This window comes from Dermacentor andersoni, chromosome 8 (assembly GCF_023375885.2).
Source record: "Dermacentor andersoni chromosome 8, qqDerAnde1_hic_scaffold, whole genome shotgun sequence".
In the NCBI taxonomy this organism is placed as follows: Eukaryota; Metazoa; Arthropoda; class Arachnida; order Ixodida; family Ixodidae; genus Dermacentor; species Dermacentor andersoni.
The window spans coordinates 79,848,091-79,864,494 of NC_092821.1; positions in this window are offsets into that span (position 1 = coordinate 79,848,091).

The window sequence follows — 16,404 nt, forward strand, 5'->3', positions numbered from 1 at the left end:
CTGGCTTGATGCTCAGTCAGTAATTCGTAGTCAACATTCCGACATATTCATAGCTGCTAAAGATTAAGAACAATCGATTCATTTTAACCCGTGCCTGTCGACAGGGAGGTCGATTTTTGACATCAGCAAACTGACGTCACTGAATTATTTCACTGCTGCTTCTCTGATATGTGCTTTATTCTGGTTCTCTCACATAAGAGAATGTCGCTGGCGCTTCATGAGTATGCCACAACTTATTATTCACATGCGAATGCAGCGAAGTGTGCTTGACAAAGCCCACAATTGATGTGCCATGTGAGCACACACAGCTGCCTACTGGTGGGATATGGCTTTGAAGTATTTAGCGCTCGTCGACTAGTGGCGAATGATGGTGACTAATAAGAAGTTTAATTTTCATGACTACGTGTTTTTTGTTAACTTTTCGCCCTCTGGTATTCCTTAAGTGCGCATACTGGTAGCGTATTTCCGCAGAAGGCATTTCCATCGTTCTTACGTTTTCTTTTGCGAGAAGCTTTGCCGATGTGCGATGTTTTATAGCCGTAAGCATTTCTACGGCTACGAACGAGGAATCCTCCCCATGTGTCCTTAACGTAATGCAAACCGCTATAAACAAGTTAATGTACAAATGAAAATATATTGGAAAGCAAAAACGATGACACCACGCTCAGAAGCGCAGTATCTTGCCCAGTCGGCTAAACAGCAAAGCTTGCAGAAGGTGAAGATATCAGAACCACATGAATTTGAAACAAATGTCAAAGGAGAACAGCTTGTTTGAAAGCTTTGTTGAAAGACTTGGTAGAATAAAAGCCATCTTTAGGACCACATGCAGAGCCGACTTTGAGAATTATAGACATCAGCAAAATTCCTATCTTACGAAAATTTTAGCCACACACGCAACATTCCCTGTGCGTTTAGGTGCTCATGGGTTGCGCCTTACATTGGGGTCGTTCCTTCACCGAAAGTGCCGCTGACCTCTGAGGGTTCATGCATTTCACGTCGCACAACGCACACAGATAAGCAGTCAATGAGTTGACAGGAATGAAAAAGCAGTGATGAGGGGTTATATGGGTCTTACCACGGTTGGTAATGGTTCAACACGGATGGATAAAGTGTTAAAGATCGATAAGAGCACGTGTTGATTTGAGCGATTCTGATAAGGCAAATATTAGGACTCGGAAGCTTTGTATGAAGTCCGATAAAGTCTCTGAGAACCAGTTTAAGAGCAGATAAGTGTCGGATGATGTCCGATAAGGTTGATACCGAGCGATAAAGGGTGATAAATACCGCATTGGGTTACATAAAGTTGATAGCAGGCGATAATAGTTGATAAGCGCACGATCTACTTCTATATGGTTGATATTACCGATAAGTGTATACACGGGTCGGCTGACGTTTCGTAACACTGATAATGACACCGGGCTGCGTGTAGATGGGCAAGTGCGACAATGCTTACAAATAAATAGACAATTCCCACTCGCGCTTCTGCGTGAAGTTTTTGACCGACCAGCTGCAGACAGCGTTATTCCTCGCATTTCTTCTTATAACTTACTATGCGCGCGCGTGTGGGGTTTTCGTGTGCGTGCTTAGGTGCGTGCGTGACTGTGAGTATGTTTGAGCCTGTGCGTGTCTACTTTTAGCCTTATCACTGAATATATGAATATTATCTTGTGTGAACTTTTCTCACTTACTAATAAATTTTTGTTCTGTCAAGCTTTGGAGACTACTTAGGAAAACTGCATCATTGCCATTTCAGTATATCGGGGCCACATTGAACACCTAAATTTTGTAGCGTGCTTCCTTATCATGATGTTCATATTGGGTTCTTTTGGAGCTGTGCACGTTGCCTAATTGATTTGTTTCTTTAACGAATCGAAACTCACAATCATACGATATAGCTCTGTCCACTTACAGGTAGGTGTTTTTTTTCACGTACGTTAAATGTACTTGGAGCCAGGACTCGTTCGACAATGCTTTGAATAAATTCACACGGCTTATTGGAAGCTTACTAGAACGAACAAATCGTGAAGAAAGAATGCAACATGAGTCCGACGAGAGTTCAAAACAGATGAGAGCTTAAAGATACAGTGACCAAGAAACGCCATGATAAATTTTAAATTGGGCATAGTTGCTCATTGAAATCTGCAAAGAAGCGACCTGTATTCTGTTTTTTAGGAACGATGGGAAAAAAATACCTTCCCCTAGGGATCAGCGGCTCTGTAGTGTTCATATGTTGAGCGTGACGTCATGGATTGCTTTCTTTGGCCACGCTGACCACATTCTCATGTGGGTGATAGGCGTAACATTTAATTGAGTTTCGCCCAAGTGCCATCCTTACTTGCCGCGAACAGCCTTTGTAGAAAGTTGCCTTCCTGAGTCTTACGTGTTATCTTTGTCGAAGAATAAGCTGCAAATAACAGCTTATTTTAACTACCAGTCAATTAATTAACAGCCGTAAAATAAGGTTAATGTAAAATAGCACTAAGCTCAACGCTGTGGTAACGTAGCATATCTCTAACCGAGGTTGATCCTTGGGATATTATGAATGTGAATGAAACGCGATATTAATAGTCTTTTTTACGCAGTTTTCTCACTTCAAAACCCAGCGTCGTTCTTCCCATGCAAATGTCATACGCGAGAAGCGTTTCTAGTTTCATGCAAGATTACCTGCTGTGCAGCCAATGGAATGCCACAGTTTACAAGAACGCCCGCGCTTGTCATGTTTTAAAATCTCCACACCGGTATGTGGCCTACCCAAAACTGCTGAATGATCAAAACATTCAGTCGCTCTATAAAATATCCATCGGGTAATCTGGGTCGCCCTGTTTGCAAATGCGGGATATGACTTCAATTTTTCTTTCGCTTCAACTCAGCGAGTCAGACGACAGCGCAGACACTTAAAACCGTGCACTTCTCGACAAAACAAGCTGCGATTTCCATTTAGATGCATTGCTGTCCTCCGGATTGTTCCATTTACTGTACTTTCTACAAAACCGCTGGGGAAGCTTGGTCCACATGAAAGAGCGGGTTACCAGCATTGCCTTTAGAAAGCACATATGACGACTACCGGCCATGAACCAAGCTTTTTAGTTAAGCTCTGCATACTTGGTCTGTGCCATTACCTACTACATCTTGGAAGATTGAAAAATGTAATGTCGTGCTGCAATTGCTGCATGACTGCAATGAAAGTATTAAGCGCAAATGAAATTATCTGTCTCAGCAAACAGCTTCTTCAGCAAAAATCTAAGATAGCTGGTGTTGCCTAAAGCACGCTGCATAAGACCTCTATGCCCGTTACAAACGCGTTTCATGTGCGCTGTATGTTTCAAAACAATACCTTTTAGCAATGTCCTTCACCAAACTAAGTTCACTTGAGAAATATCTAAGAAGCATGTGCATAGGAGCAATAACCTCCACGCATTGCTAAGACGGCATTTTTTCAGCTGGGATTCATTCGCTGCGACAATAGAAACGCTGGTAAAACAAGCAATAACTCATCCTACTGCTGTATTATTCTCGCTTCAAACGCTATCTTCGTTCTTCCTATGAGAAGTTCCTATGTTAATACCCTTTGTACTTCCACGAAACAGGATTACTTGATGTGCGAGCTGCTTAACTAGACAGTTTCTCATCAATTACTGCTAGCGTTTTAACATTTCATACTCTTTGGGTCGCCGTATATGTTGATGACCAGGCGCGATTGGCGCGCAGTGAGGGCCTTCGTGTTAACGTTTTCGCTGTATCGCTTTCCTTCGTGCAGAAAATCCATGTGACTACACACCTCCTCGGTAGAGTAGTAGTGCTCATGCAAGATCATCCTGAAAAACACCCTGTTTAGAAATTTCTTGATTTGATGAGCCGTAAGTAATTGAGCTTTCCCCCGTGCAGCGGTGGCGTAGAGGCAGAGCATCCGCGTCGCGTGCAAGAGGACCGGGGTTCGAGCCCTGGTGCCGCGCAATTTTCCACCACATTAAAAAAAATTCATGAGGCTGAAATTATCAGAAGAAGAAGAATGGGCTGGCGTGCGTTTGGCAGGCATTCTCAGATCATGAACAGCAGGTTGCCATAATCCCTCAAAAGAAAAGTGTATAACAGCTGTGTCTTACCAGTACTCAGTTACGAAGCAGAAGCCTGGAGGCTTACGAAAAGGGCTGTACTTAAATTGAGGAGGATGCAACCAGCTATGGAAAGAAGAACGAGGGGTGTGACGTTAAGGGATAAAAAAAGGGCAGAATGGGTTTCTAAAAAACGTGAGTTATTAACATCTTAGTTCAAATCAAGAAAAATAAATGGGCATGGGCAGGACATGTCATGAGGAGGAAAGGTAACCGATCGTCATTAAGGGTTACGGACTGGATTCCAAGGGAAAGGAAGCATAGCAGGGGCGGCAGAATGTTAGGTGGGCGGATGAGATTAAGAAGTTGGCAGGCAGAACATGGCCACAATTAGTACATGACCGGGGTAGTTGGAGAAGTATGGGAGAGACCTTTGTCCTTGAGTTGGGTAATCAGGCTGATGATGATGATGATGATGATGGAGAAGATGAAATAATTGAACCTCTTTGTTCTTTCTAATATATTACCCTGCTAGCTTTAGTGTTACACTGCGCATAGCATATTGTCAGCCTTAGCGAAATAGATAAAACGTGCTTATGAACACTTTTCATTAATTCAAAATATTTTTACTGCTGCTTTCCATTTAAATGGACATTACTCTTCAAATGCCATAGCAATTGTATGACATGTCAAATTGTTTTTTTAAAGGAATCATTCCTAGTTAAAATAATTCCTTGTATCATTTTGCAAATATGGAAACCACCTTTATATGCGTATACTTTTAAGTAAATATTTTGCCAACATATGTAGAATAATACGTATATGTGCAAGGATGATTAAGATGATTTTCATAAGCAATTTACTAGTTTTATAGTTAGTCTATCACTGTCATCTGCCTTAATATTTTTGTGATAGAATCGCCGAGTGAACCTCACAGTCTGTATTCGGGCAAACACACAAGCTGACTTTTTAGCTTGTTAAATTTTTGAAGAATTCTTTGTTTTTTGCTAGGAAGCCTACAAAAGTTTAAATGCAGGCATCAGCAAGCGCCTGATTCGTAAACACGGTTTGTATAGAAAAGATTGCGAGATTTATACATCCGGTTTTGTGCTATATAGGCATATAAATAGATTATTCGGTTGTGCTCGCTAGTTTGCACAGCCAGGCGTACTATTTTACAAAATGATTTCACACGGGAAAGTAAGTCTGTCACAAAAATCTTAAATACCTTATAAAAGGCGAAATCATACGACTTGCTCCTTTTTAAAACGTGAGCTGATATATATCTTATTTTTCTATATCAGCTTAATCCATTGTTTTCTGATCTATAGATTGCAGGCCTCAATGAGCTCTCTTTAATATTTTATTGTAAACAAGTTTAGGTTATTTACTGTTTACGTCAACTTCTGAATAGATCGCCAGTGCTTGATAGATGTTATCTAAATACCTTAAAATGAAGAAATCATTCCTCTCGGGAACCACCGCACCGAATTTGATGAGGTTTGTTGGATGCATAGGAAGAGGTGAAAATTTAATGACACGAACAAGTGGCCTTTCATTTCAGCTCACAATCATTTTGTAGTGCTTGAGATTTCACAATTTAAGAAACTTAACTATCAGCTTTACAGCTCTTCAGAAACTGAGCATACGAACATGACAGTACAGTTACGTAACCTTCACCTAATACTCCATCCGAAGGAGACGTACTTCGCATGTTGTGCAGCGGGTTTTGAGCTAACGTTAGCCAAGCTGATAAGAAAAAAATATAGAATATTACAGGAGGCAACCAGAGGTATTCTATCAGCAGTGATGCACCCCACCAGAAGAAGTTGAATTCACAACTGAGCTATTGATAATTAGGTTAGACTTAAGAACGAACATATTATTAGGTGAATCAAGGGCGTTAGTTTCCTTGGAAAAGTAAGAATTGCTTTTTCAAACACCCGAGTTAGGCAACTGTTTTGAAAACCTCGTAAAGATCGCAAGTTCACGTAAGCTGTAAATTATAATATCGAATTTGTTCGAGCTAAGGGCTCTAACAGATACGCACTGCTCAACTGAGATATCTGTGTTTGGAGCAGAGTTGCAGACGGCGAACTTCGTTTTTCAAGGTCAAAGCCCTAATTAGCTCGTTGTAATGGCTCATAGTAATGGCTCATACCCCAGTAAGCAAGCAAAGAAATGTAGTGGCTCCTGCCGCCTTAAGGCAGAGGCTAAAAGCACTATGCAAAGTGAAGAAAACAGTGCATACATTCATTGAAATTACTCATACAGCACAGCGAACGTTTGCATGAAGAACAAACTCATAAGGAATATCCGAACCGCCAACAAAGAATTTGTATGGCCCCCTCACAAATACGCTACGGACGTGGGTTATACGTAGCTATACGGGTTATACGGAGCCCGAGAAGTCGCAGCTGTGTCTAAAACGAGACGAAGAAGCCGATCTGCAAAAGCAGTAACGCGACGATGTGAGACAGCAACGTAGAGAAGAGGCCGAACCTCGCATACAACGGCTTGCCACACGTTTACTTCAGACTGCGGCTCGTTTTGTGTTGCAATAAGTCTGACTCCTACGATCGTACAACTTAAGCATTACCAAGTTTGAAGCAGGCTTTCGCCTTCACATGTTGCAGCAGTGTAACATAGTGCCGACGTTTGTTTTTCTATTTCGCAATATTCGGTATATTTTGTAAATACCATGCGCAAAATCAGAATACTACGTCTGATGGCGCCGAAATTGTACATTTTTCTCTAAATTGCAGCCAATTTTAGATCAAACCATAGAGCGCGTTAGCCTTAAAGCATTTCTACATTGCATACCTAAAGCGAAATTGGCCGTGTGGTAGAGCTTCCTCTGAATGGAATAGGTTGCAGAGTTTCTTCGCCGTTGAGTGCAATAAATTTGTCGTCACGTGATCGCCGTCACCATACTCGTCATCTTGTCTCTTAGTCTTTAGCGTCACACATACGCTCGCTCCTCACTTACATCCTGCGCAATTTAGTAATGGTTTCCAGAACAGCAAGCAATCTTATGGCCAGAGACACAACACATCAATGAGGCATGGCCTGTAAGGAGTGTGAAAAAGACGGTACTGTGAGGCTTTCAACAAAAGTGGCGGCTAGTACACTTCAGTTAATTACAGTTGCAAGGAAAAGATATCATTTAAACACTTTCGCATGAAATCTCTCTATCGTTTTCAATGCAATTAGTATTCGCTGACTAATTCAGGTGTTTTGGGCCTATGCAGTTATCTAACCTGTTATGGTTAGATAGTTGTTGTCTACCACCTTGGGCTACTGAGCACTTGCTCGCCGTCGTGACACTGTGATGATCGTTCCATCTTCGACATTCCTGATATAACATCCGACTCGTCTTATGACGACGTCGTCAGGCCTTCTGCGCCAAATCAGTGGACCAAGTCGCCAACTGGTCTTGTTGTTGGTAGTATTTCTAGTAGTACAGGTAGTAGTACTACTATGCACGTCCTAGTACATGCCTAGTGGCCGTGATGCCGTTGTTGGCATTCTATTATCGATATTGCGCCTTCCTCAACCACCTCATGTAGTGCCGTCGCCATCCCCCCATCGTCGTGGAGCCATCATCGCCACACAGGCTTCTTGGTTCAGTCATCGTTATGCCATGTTCGTTATACACACGTCTTCATCCGATTGTCATCATACAGTTGTCATGGATTCGACTTCATTGGGTCATTTTCATAGAGTCGTCGTAATGCATTCGTTATTATAGCGTCGTCGTAATGTCATCGAGATTGCTCTGTCGGCGCCATTCTGACTCCTAAATCTCACTATAGTCACGCCGACGTGATCACACTATCGCCATGCCACAGTAGTTGTCATGAAATTGTCATGTCGTGGTCGTTGTGTTGTCATTTTACCATCGCCACTAGTTCAATAACATCATCCCATTCACGTCATTCCGTCCTTGTTTTACCACCTTCGTCTATCCATCGATCGTATTGATCGTTCCTGATTCTATCCCATTTTATGTCGTCATCCATTCGTTATTGCTTCGGCCTTTTCATGCCACCATGGTCATCGCGTCGCCATCGCAGAGTAGCTGTCATAAACCGGTCTTCATACCGACATCGTCATGGCATCGTGGATTTTCAATCGTTGTCATAGAAGCTTCGTCCTCTGATTGTCATTGTAACGCGATCATCATGCCATCGTCCACGTCACTCGTCGTCACACCGACTTTAGCGTTCCATCAACTTCCTTCCTGCTTCGACAGTCCGCCGTTATCAGAGTGTCGACGTCTCCCTGTTTTCATCATGCCATAATGCTCATGCAGTAGATTGGACAGCCAATGCAATAGCAACATGGGACTGTACCGGAATATGTGAAATATAGTTGAAGGAACGGAACTCTTAAAGTAACAAACACACATGTTAAATAAAATTGAATTCACAAATACCGTGTGTCCCAACATTTCTTAAATGCCACTAGCATTAACATTGACGTCATCGCAATATGAGTTCTCACGTAATTTTTAGCGTCGACCGTATCCTGTCGACCGTATAATAGCATGTCTAGGCACGTATACTTCGTTCACGTTATTGGGCTGACGCTGTGCTGTATTCTGAAGGAAGGCTGAAGATTTCTTAGGCAACGTTCCTAGTTCCGCCTTGTAATGCGCAACACTGTTGAGATCGCTAGTCTCCAGACTGAGGACCTTAATAATGACTCTCTAATTTTGTATGGGCTTTCAACGACCTTTGCTGATTTTCCGCATCTAGGAGTACACTGACGAAAACGTCAATTTTTTTCACACTTTCCCTCAAAAGAAATAAAATAAGCTAATGAGGTTCAAAACCGAACGAGCGATTGGTTTGTGCTGCGGTAGCGCTGCTTCGTGTATGTCGCACTTCACGATAGTAGGGTAGTTTTCAAACCTAAGCGCATTCATTCGACTACACAACATTAGTGCTTAAAGCGTATATGACATTGACAAATGTGGGCATGCTTGAGTACGGTTAAAGTTTTACTTATTACAAATCGTCCACTTCATTCTTTCATAATATATTTAGAGGTTTTGGGCTGTGTTCACTGCGTAATTTTTATGATCACTGGGTCGGTGGTCATTTCACGTTCTAATTTAAGCGTTTCAGGTAGCGGCCGAGATGCTGCAGTAGCAAAGAAATGCCGATTGTGGCTGCGATTATACTGGCGATAGTACCGAGAACGCCTTCCACTAGTGCAACTAGCGTTTTATTGGGCGCACTTGTGCCCACAAAAGCAAGTTACAATTAAAGCACAACAATATCGGTGAACACAGCCGGCGATCGTCAGAAATCTGATCAGAGGGTCAAGCACGTCGACGTTTTATACATCAGTCGTCGAGTGTGCCAGAGTAATCCCTGGGTCCCGCCTGTATTCCACTGAGTTCTACGCCATTCGCGTTGCGCATACACGAAATGAGATTACACTAAGTTCGGCTACAGACAGTGGATGTAACCATCGATAACATTCCAGAAACTTCCGATACAAGCAGGCGCGTCCTCGGCTGCTATTTTGTAGTGATGCCTTATGCCTTATTCTATGCTATTCTTATCATCCACCACACACAGCCGCCTGATTCCGTTGATAATGCGGGCAGACCGTCGCTCTGACCACTGTCCCAGCCCGAAAAACCTGAAAAAGCATAGAATCGGAAAAGGCATCACTGCAAAATACCGGCCCTGCCCTGTACGGTAACATTTGTTGAGCGGTGAAACGTGGTCACGCGATGAAGATAAAGAAGCGGACGTGTCAATATACTTGGTACAGTTACCGGTAAGTCATTTTCTTATGCACGTCGAACGTACTTGGCGCCAGGATCCGTTTCACAATGATTTAAATAAGTTCACACGGCCTATTGGAAGCTTGCTAGAACGTACACTGTAACCGGGTGCTTTCAAATGTCGTGAAGGAAGAATGTAACGTGTTAGACGAAAGTTCAAAATAGAATGAGACGTTAAGAACACAGTGACCTAGAAAGGCCATGATCAATCAAAAATTGGGCAAGCTTTCTCATGGAAATCTGCCAAGAGCGACGTGTATTACGTTTTGTAGAAACGATGGGAAACAAATATCTTCCCCCATGGGTCAGTGGCTCCGTATTGTTCTTATGTTGAGCGTGATGTAATGGATTGCTTTCTTTGGCCACGCTGACCACATTCTCGTTTGGGTGATCGGCGTAACATGTTAGTTTAGTTTCTCCCATGTGGCGAACTGCTGCGACCAGCCTTTGCGAGAAGTTGTCTTGCTGTGTCTGACGTGCTATCTTTGTCGCAGAATAAACTTGAAATAACTACTTATTTAGCAGCGATGGCGTAGAGGTAGAAGGTAGATAACCCGCATCGCATTCAAGATGACCGTGGTTCGCTTCCCGTTGCCGCGCAATTTACCAGCGGATAAAAAAAAGTCCGCGTGCTGATGAAATTGTATAAAGAGGCGCGGAGTGCGGCCTGATCCCGGTGACCAGAACAGGCATCGCACTCCTTCACCAGAGCAGGATTGGCCAGCCTGTTGCGTCGGTATCGCTTGTTTCACCCACGTTAATAATATCGCAGCGTATGAATCCCAGTTGAACAATGCCACCTAAGCAAGGCGCTGAGCGTATTGCACCTATGCATATGCTTCTTAGACATTTCTCAAGTGAACTTGGCTTTGCCAACGACATTCCTACAAGGGTATTGTTTTGAAACATACAGCACACATAATTACATTTATGACATGCATAAAGGTCTGATACAGCGTGGTTTAGGCAACACCAGCTATCTCAGGTTTAACAGGAAAAGCTGTTTGCTGACTTCATTTCCGCTTAATCATTTCATTGGGGTCATCCAGCAATTGCAGCATGACTTTATATTTTTTTAATCTTGCTCAATGTAGTAGGTAATGGAACAAACAAATATGCCGAGCTTAATCAAACGCATTGTCCGACTTACTCATCTACACGCAGCCCAGTCACATTACCAAAGTTACGAAACGCCATCCAACAAGTGTATACGCTTATCGGTTGTTATCAACCATGTATAACTAGATCCGGTGTTTATCAACCATTATCGCCCCCTGTAAACCTTATGTAACTTAATCCGAGCCTTATCAGCCCTTCACGCTCGCACCTATCAACCTTATCGGACATTATCCGACACTTATCTAGTCGTATTCTTTTTAGCAACCTTATCGGACTTGATACAAAGCTTCTGAGTCCTACTCTATGCTTTATCAGAAGTGCACGGATCTTCATATGTCATTATCTATCTTTAGCACTTTATCCACCCGTGCTGAACCATTATCAACCGTGGTGGGACCCATATAACCCGCCATCACTGCTTTTCATCCTTATGAACTCATCGACTGCTTATCTGCCGAGTTTGTACGCCGAGAAATTCATGAACCCTCAGAGGTCAGCGGCATTTTCGGAGAAGGCACGCCCCAAATATAAAGCGCAAGGCATGAGCACCGAAACAAGTCGGGGAAGTGGCGTGTGTGGCTATAAATTTTCGCAAAACAGGAATTTATCTGCTGTCTACCATTCTCAAAGTCGGATCTGCATGTGGTCCAGAATACGGGTTTTATTCCACCATTGCCAAGTCTTTCAACAAAGATTTCAAAAAACTGCCCTCGTTTGACATTTCTTTTACATTCATGTGGTTCTGATATATTCACCTTCGGCAAGCTTTAGTGTTTAGCCCACTGGGCAAGACACTCTGCTTCTGAGCGTCGTGTCCCCCCCCCCCCCCCCCATCGTGTTTCCTTTTCAATATATTTTCGTTTGTACATGATTTTCTTTATAGCGATTTTCTGACGTTACGGGCAGACGGACAAAATTCCTCGTTGGTAGGCGTAGGGTAGGCTATTACGTATTTGAAAAGACTACACCTCATCATAGCTTCTCGCAAAACGAAGCGTAACGACTAAGGAAATACTTTGCCCGGTTGGACTGCTCCCACAACCGCCAGAACACGCTTCCAGTATACACACTTACCCAATTCCTGACGGCAAAAAGTAAAAAAAAAATAAAGAAAAGAAAACGCGCAGTCAGAGATATTAAACTTCTTATTAGGCGCAATCGTTTGTCTCTAGTCAACGAGCACTAAGTATTCCCAAGCCATATCCCACGAATGGGCAGCTGTGGTACTCAAACGGCAGAACAATTGTGTGCTTTGTAAGCACACTTCACTAATGCTGATGTCAAAAAGTACGCGCACTGCTTATACTGAGTCACACTGCGGATCTCAGAAATCGACCTCCCGTCGACAGGCACCCGTCAAAATGAATCGATTGTTTCTAATATTTGGCAGCTATGAATTTCTGGGAAACTTAACTACGAATATATGACTGAGCATTAAGCCAACGCGTTCTCGCGAGACGTCACATGAGGTTTGGAGTATGATTCTATGCGGAAAAATTTTCTTCCTTATTCATATTTATGGAGAAATTTTCCTTTACTCATGCATAGGGTCTGAAACTGTGTTCAATTTACAAACCGGCCTAACGTTTCTAGGACGATTTTGGCAGTTTATTCTAGCTTAAGCGACAGTCCTCGCTGCGCGCAAAAATGTGTTTATTTTGCCACCATACAGACTGCGCGACAGCAAAAAAACGTCACATTGGAGCTCCAAAATAATTTCGCCACCTGAAGAAGACCTACGTCTGTGGCTGATCGCCTTTGAGGTCACAAAATGCCGAAGCGACTGTTCGGTTACAGTTTATTTTTAAGTAGCGCTTGATTCGTCCACGTTATATTTGCCATCAGAAAGGTATCATCCTATCCAAGAATATCCGTGTAGTCACATCATTTTCACGACAATTATATCACTGGGAATCAACAAATGTACATAATCTGCGCAAAGCTCTGATGCAGTGTCTTTTAAGCAGCACCAGCTAACTCAGGTTTTAGCTGGAAAAGCTCTCTACTGAGACTTCTAATATTATTTTCGCTTAATCATTGCCTTAACGGTAATGCAGCAATGGCGGCACGCCCTGATCATTTTTCAATCTTGTGCGATGTTGTAGGTAATCGCACAAAGCAGATACGCAGAGCTTAACCAAAAAGCTTGGTTCTTGGCTGGTAATCGTACCATGTGCTTGCTAAAGGCAAGACTGGCAGCCCGCCCTTTCAAAGTGCGCCGTTATTTCCAGGCAGTTTTCTGGAAAGTAGAATAACACATCATAATGAAATACCAGACCAAAAATTTTACCACAAGGAGGACAGCAATGCGTCTAATTGAAGCTTGGGACGAGAGAAAGCACAGCTAGTTCATAACGCAAACAAAGGGGTAAGGGGTGTAGACACGGAGACAAGAGAAGAGAAATGGACAACACGAACGCGTGCTGTCCACCCGTGTTGTCCACTTCTCTTGTGTCCGTGTCTGCACGCCTGACCCCATTTTTGCACCATGAACGCTGTAATTGAATGACGAAGCTTGTTTTGAAGACCAGTGCATAGGTTGACTTGTCGCCGTTGTCATCTAACTCGCCGAGTAGAAACGAATAAAAACAACGTTACATAACAGATGGCTCATTTCGATTCAGGGCCACCCAAAGGTTCCGACTGAGATATCTTTCATCGAGCGACCGAATGTTTTCTTTATTTAGTACCTTTGGGTAGGCCTCATACGAATGAATTGAGAGAAGGACACCTTAAAATATTTTCAGAGAGGGCGTCAGTACTGCGTCATTAGAACTGCATCATTACATTGGCTGCACAGAAGTATTCTTCTTCCATGGAACTAGAAACGCTACTGAGGTGTCACGTTTGCATGGGATGAATGACGCTTCGTTTAGAAGCGAGAAAGTACGTATATAGGATGATATATCACTAAGTTCATTCACACTTATAATATCAGAGAAGGTCAACCTCAGAGAAATTATGCCGCAGCAAAGCGTTGAGCTTAACGCCATTTTGCGTTTGCAGCTGTTAAGTCCACTTCACTTCCCCAACCACATTGCTATGCGGTACTGTTTCGAAACATGCAGGCAATATCAAGGATGTTCATGGTTTGCAGCAAAGCTCAAATCTCGTGCGAAACCTTATCATTCGATACCTTTGAGGCTTGAGCTCAAAAAGGCTGATAATAATAATCAATTGATAATAATCAATTGCTTTCCGCCTATTTCGCGCAGTGAGAAGGCTTATTTCTTCAAGGGCTGGGAAAGCATTTTTGTTTGTTAAGAACGTGTCAGAAATTTGCGCAAGAAAAGAAACTATGAGGCCATTCAGTGCAGATATTTCGGTTTGTAACATTTTGGTATATTGTTATTTTAGGATTTTGTACATGTATTATGGGACAAGCAAATGCAAATTAACTCATCTCATCATAGAAAGTGTTCCCATTGAAGAGTTTGGAAATGCTTCTCTATGCCAATCGTCCATCTCACTATCAAAGAAGGAATAGGTATTCCTGCGCATCTGTTAAACATAATAGTTTCTGCCTAGTATGCAAAGGAGTTGTTCTATCAATTGGTCCGTTACCTTGTCAGTAGACAGGTGCCCATAAAAAAGCTACAGAAAAATTGTTGTATGTAGTTAGCGCCTGTGTATGTCTGTTTTCGCATCTACGTCCTTGTGCTTTTCGCGCTACTGAAAAAGTGAAATATGAGGTCAGACCCAGCATTTAGAGAACACAAGGTTTAACTTCGCGGGAGTTTCCCTGCTGATTACTTGCTGTGCAGCCAATGTAATGACGTAGTTTACAAGAACGCCCTCCCTTATAATATTTTAAGGTGTCCTTCTTGCAATGCATTCGTATGTTGCCGACCTAACGGTAGTAAATAAAGAAAACATTCAGTCCCTCGACGAAAGATGTCTCAGTTCGATGCTCTGGGTGGCACTGAATCGAAATGCACCGGCTGATATGTATGTATCTTCGTTTTTTTTTTACTTCTCTTCGGTTAGTCAGCCAAAGACGGCGACAAGCCTAACCATGGGCAGGTCGGTAAAACAAACTTCGCTTTACAGTTAGATGCATCGCTATCCTGCAGACTGTTGAAATCTAAGTTCGGCATTTCATTATCTATTGTTGCTATAATTTTTGGAAAACTGCCTTGGAATAACGGTTCACTTTGAAAGAGCGGATTACCAGTCTTGTCTTGCCTTTAGCAAGCGCATACGACGAGGAGTTTTTTTGGTTTAGGCTTTGTATAGCTGTACTGCTCCATCACCACATGCATCACCACATGCATCACCACTGCATCACCACATGCACTTATGGTAACCTTTCAAGGTTGACGTCTGACCAAATTGCCCTGGAGGGACAACAGAGCACTGACAGGATGAATGAGTGGCATTTACAACTGCCTATTATGTTTCCTAGAAGATCTTGTAGGGTTGGCAACCCTGCGAGAGCTTTATTGCACACGTAATTCATGGTCATGAACACTTGGCCAATGGCTCGCATCTATTAGCCGTCACACTAACTGTAACGCCTTTAAAAATAGATCTGGGGTTTCAAAAGCCTCGGGTAAACTGCGCGAGATTGTGGGCTCCCAACTGCATGCAGCAAGATATTTTGCTCGCACATTCATGGCAGCCATTGTCTGCAAATCAAAAATGTTTGTCTACCATGCTCAGAAAGTTTCAGTGCCCCTTCGAAGATTCAGTTTGTGATTCAGCAATTTTAATACAAAAGCCTGCCATGGAGTTAGGAGCTCCCAGGAGCAAATACTGACTGAAAAGTACATTCAGTAGAGGAAAGGCTTGCCATTTATGTGAATGCTTCCCATTTTCTGCTTTTCCTGGCAAAATGACAGGTGAACTTCAGCAACAAAGGTAGTTGTGCCAAGGTAAAATGTAGGAAGCAGCATCAATATTGTTTGTGGTTGGTGTAGCATAATTGAGATTTTTTCAGGAACAGCGCTTGGGTGAAGGAAATAGACAGTGCTAGTTTGCCCTTTTCATTGTACTTTGTATAATGCGCTAATCCTACAAAATCGGAAGTAGGAAGCAGGTTGCTGTGCAATATGTGTGGCCGTGATTCAGCACATGGGCTGAACCTGTGCACAGAGTGGTGTTCTGCTCTTAGATTGCACACTTCAATGAAGGTTTGAGCCTAACTGTAAGCCCATGACCAGCCCACAAACCAGGCTTCAATGACACCACCTTCTCTCGTCAGGTACGTGCTTGGGATAAAGTGAATCTTATGGGATGCGTGGGCTACATACAAAGCCAGACTGACAGTAATGGGCCAATTGTTTGGACAACACTGCAGTGCTGTGTGAAGCACTGTGTATTGCAAGCTACTTGTCATTGTCGTTGCTTTGCACTTTGGGTGAAAGTACTGCCATGAATACTAAACAGAGAATGCCTTGCAAAAGAATGCCTCATGTTCGTGACTGTTGT